Source organism: Penaeus chinensis, chromosome 40, assembly GCF_019202785.1.
Source record: "Penaeus chinensis breed Huanghai No. 1 chromosome 40, ASM1920278v2, whole genome shotgun sequence".
Lineage (NCBI taxonomy): Eukaryota > Metazoa > Arthropoda > Malacostraca > Decapoda > Penaeidae > Penaeus > Penaeus chinensis.
The window spans coordinates 26366086-26370716 of NC_061858.1; positions in this window are offsets into that span (position 1 = coordinate 26366086).

A 4631-nucleotide genomic window follows, 5' to 3' on the forward strand; every position below is an offset into this window, starting at 1 on the left:
TCTTCCTTGCGTAATTTGCCGGATGGACGAGGTGCCATTCAAGACGTACTAAGACGTACTTTATTACACACGCACGCACGCACGCACGCTAACGTCATCTCGGTTGACAAAACGGGATCAAAGAAATGCCGTTCTGATTCATCATTGGGTCTCTCGCCTTCTTTTCCTTTTTTTTTTTCTTATTATTTTTATTATTCAATTTCTCTCTCCCTCTATCCGTGTGGTCTCTGGTCGGTCCGTAGCTTAAGGCATTGGGTTTATTTCTATATAGGGTAATCGGTGATTTTTCGCTTCTTCGATCTTAATTTTTTGTTTATCTATTATTCTCCCTCTTTCTCTTCTCTTTATCTTTTCTTTCCCGTCTCCTTCCCTCTCTCCCTCCTTTTTGTAGTCCCACTACATCGTCTCTATCCCTCCTCTCTAGCCCCAACGCCTTATTCTCTCCCTCTCCCTCCCCTCCATAGACCCTTTATTCCATCCCTCTCCCTCTTCCTCCTTTCTCTATCCCTTGTCCCACCACTCCATCCTTCCCCCCTTTCCTCCTCTCCCTATCTCCTCCATCTCATCCTTCCCTTTCTTTCCCCCTTGTCTAATCTGCTCAAACTCACCCCTCTCCCTCTCCCTCCTTCTCTTGGCTCCTCCATCCTCTCCTCCTCCACCCTCTCCCTCTCCTATCCATCCTCCGTATCCCACGTCCCCTCGTCCTCCGTTTCCCCACTTCCTTATAAATCCATCCGTCTCCCATCCCACGCTTTCTTTTCTGATCCATCCTTTTAATGCCTGGATATATTTTCCCGCTGTTTCCCTCTTTTATTACTGTATGTCTCTCGTCTGTATTTATTTAATTACCTATTTCACTCATTTTTTTATGCGGTACACGCACTCACTCTCTCTACCTTATTATCATTTACTACTTATTTCCTTACATTCTTCTCTTTCCCATCTGGTCCATCCTTCAGTACCTAAACTTATTTTCTCGTCCTCTTCCTTCTTTTATTCCTCAATTCCTCTTTTCTCCGTACTTTTATTTTCCCGTCCTCTTCCTGCTTTTATTCCTCAATTCCTCTTTTCTCCGTACTTTTATTTTCTCTATTCCATCCCTCCATTATGCTCACATAATATTTTTTTCTTCCTTTCACAACGTAAGCCTTTGGTCTCTCCATCTAACTCTTTCTTCTGACCTAACTCGACCTGGCCGCAAAGTTATAATTTCGTCGCATGTAACGAGATTAGGCTTTGAGACTAAAGAGCACGTCACGAGGTGTTATCGGGAGCAAACATACGTACATACATAAACATGAAGGGATACGTGCATACTCACATACACTCCACGCGCTGGTTCCACAGAAGCCTGTGGATATATTGAACTTGAATAAAAGATTTCTCTCTCTTTACTTTTCTCTGGCTCAACCCCCCCCCCCATACCCTCTCTCTTTCCTTCTCCCTATCTCTCTATCTCCTTCCTTCTCTCTCCCTCCCTCCCTCTCTCTCTAATTTCTTCTCCCCCCTTTCTATTAATCTATCTCTCTTCCCTCCCCCCTTTAATTTCTCTATCCCTCTCTCTCTTTCCTCCCCCACTTATCTTTCTATCTATTTATTTCTCTTTCCTTCTCCCTCTTTCTCTCTCTCCTTCTCTTCCCTCATCTCCTCGTTCTTTCTGCCATTATCTCCTTTTATATCTTCCCTCTCCCGCTTTTATTCCCTCGTATTCACTTTTCTCCTCCTCCCTCTCTCTCACTTTCTTTATCTTTCCTTTCCCTTCGCTATTTTTCTCTCTCATACTTCCGTCCTCTCTCTATCTCTTTCTCCCCCCTTCTCCCTTCTTTCTCTCTTATTCTATCCCCCCCTCCCTCATTTCCCCCTCCATCACCCTCTCTCTCTCCCTATCCCCTCTCACTTCATCCTCCATTATTCTATCCTCCCTTTCTCCATCCCCTCCTTCACCCTTTCTCTCTCCCTCTCCCCTCTTCCTCCGTCATCCTATATCCCCCTCCCTCTCTTCCTCTCCCTTCTTTCTCCATCATTCTATTTCCCTCTTCCTCATCCCCCCTCCATCACCCTCCCTCTCCTCCTCTCTCTTCTTTCTCCATCATCCTATATCCCTCTCCCTCTCTTCCTCTCCCTTCTTTCTCCATCATTCTATTTCCCTCTTCCTCATCCCCCCTCCATCACCCTCCCTCTCCTCCTCTCTCTTCTTTCTCCATCATCCTATATCCCTCTCCCTCTCTTCCTCTCCCTTCTTTCTCCATCATTCTATTTCCCTCTTCCTCATCCCCCCTCCATCACGCTCCCTCTCCCCCTCTCTCTCCTTCCTCCATCATTCCAATCCCCCCGTCCCACTCCTTCACCCTCTCTCTCTCCCTCTTCCTCGTCCACACACACATGAAACCATAAACAACACATGTAAACACTTCAGACAGCTGAACACCCACAGAGGTAACACGAAATAACACTCTTTTACAACCAAGCAACGAGAAACACAACAGGTAAGCTAAAACAATGCCAGGTGCCATGGTTTAAAAAATTGCTATACCCAGTACACAAGTTATCGCATGGAAGAATAACAAAAATAAACAAAAAGTTATTTCACCAAGGGCTATTTTATTTGATCTTTTTGTTTTGGAATTTTCTCTTGTGTTTTTTTTTTTTTTAGTTTTTATTATTATTATTTTTTAGATCTATGTTTTTACTGCATTTATTTTTTTTATTTATCTTAATGATCCCTTTACTCTCAATACAATATGGTTTTTAGATGCGTCTCCTTTTTTCAAATAACATTTTTTCCTTTTCATGGTCCTTGTTTCTTTCTTTCTTTCTACCTTTTTATCTTTTAATCTCTATTCTGTCACTTTTTATCACGCATTTTCCCCTCACCTCCCCTTTTTTTCTCCTCCCATTTATCACTCTCTTTCCTTTGCCTCTCTTCTGTAACCTCCTTTTCCTCTTCCCTTTCTTCGTTATCTGCCCTATCCTCTGTTTTCCCTCCTTCCTCTCTTCCCTATCTCCATCTTCCCATTTCTCTCTCTTCCTATTTCCTTTTCCCGCTCATTAACTCTTATTTCTATTCCATTTCCCTTTTGTCTCCATCTTCCTTGTCTCTTTCCTCTTAGTCTCGATCTTTTCCTAGTTTCTTTTCCATCCTCTTCCCTCTCTTCCCACCCCATTCTCCTCCCTTAAATCCCTCCAACCCATCCTTTTCCTTCTTTCTTTCCCTTCTCCCATTCCTCCAATTCCTATTTTTCATTCACCTCCTTTCCCCTCCCCCTATCCCTATCACCCCTACCCCCTCATCTTCAGCCTCCCCTACCCCACCTACCCTTCTCACCTTCACCCCCTCTTGCCCCTCCCACTCCACTTTCACCCTCCCCTTCCTCCACCTACTTCCTCACTTTCATCCTCCCCCCTTTCCCCTCCCACCCCCCACCCCCCTCTTAAACCCACCCCATCCTCCCCATCTCTTCCCGGATAAACCTTAAAGGAAGTTAGGCTAGTTGACCTCCTCACTTTCACCTTCACCCTCCCCTACCCCCACCTTCTTCCTCACTTTCATCCTCCCCCCTTTCCCCTCCAACCCCCACCCCCCTCTTAAACCCACCCATCCTCCCCTTCTCTTCCCAGATAAACCTTAAAGGAAGTTAGGCTAGTTGACCCCCCCTCTCCCCCCATCGCTTTCTCGGCAACGCGTTCAACAAAGTTACATCTGGCCCGTTCATTGTTCGTCTCGGGAGTCGGGGCAAAAGTTGTCTCCGTCGAGGTTCATGGGCGTCTTAAGGCTGAAGGATTGGAAAGAAGATAGTTATATTTGTTTATGTTTGTTTTTTCTTTATATTTTTTTTTACTTTGTTAAAAATAAATGGTGAACCTAACTGAACGTGTTTTTTGGGGGGGTTCAATATTTTTATTATTGGTATTTCTTATGGTTATGCTTTTTATCCTTATTACCATCATTATTACATTATCATGGCATTACCATCATTCCCATCATCCATTGTCAATTTCATAATAACTATTATTATCAATACAATTACCATCTATATTACACGCTTTCATTATCATTACTGTTAATGTCAGGTCATTTTCATTATCATGATTATCATTTTCATTATCATGATTATCATTTTCATTATCATGATTATCGTGAACATTGTTCCTGCTACAAATAGTAATTTTGTGACGAAATTATGAGAAAGAAAAGGAGAAAGAAAAAGTTGATGATGAAGAAGAAGAAGAAGAAGAAGAAGAAGAAAAGAAGAAGAAGAAGAAGAAGAAGAAGAAGAAGAAAAGGAATGATAAGAAGTATAATAATAATAATAATAATAAGTTTTTGCTTACCATAAAAATAAAATCTTAGAAAAAACGACATGGGCATTTCAATTACTTAAAATACAACACACCGGACGTATGATTCAAACAGTTAATTTAGAAAGAGTTACATACAAACAGTCTTGAGGTTCCTTGACTTTAGAACAATAGAAATCTTATTTATGAAAGGTTCAAGTCAGAAAATACCTCACAGGTGAGATCATATTATGTTGATACGAACAGAATATTGAGTGATTTTAAAAAGGTTAAATGATTTATCATGTTTAATGGGCTCGTTTAAAAGAAAAACGTTATATAGAATAATATAT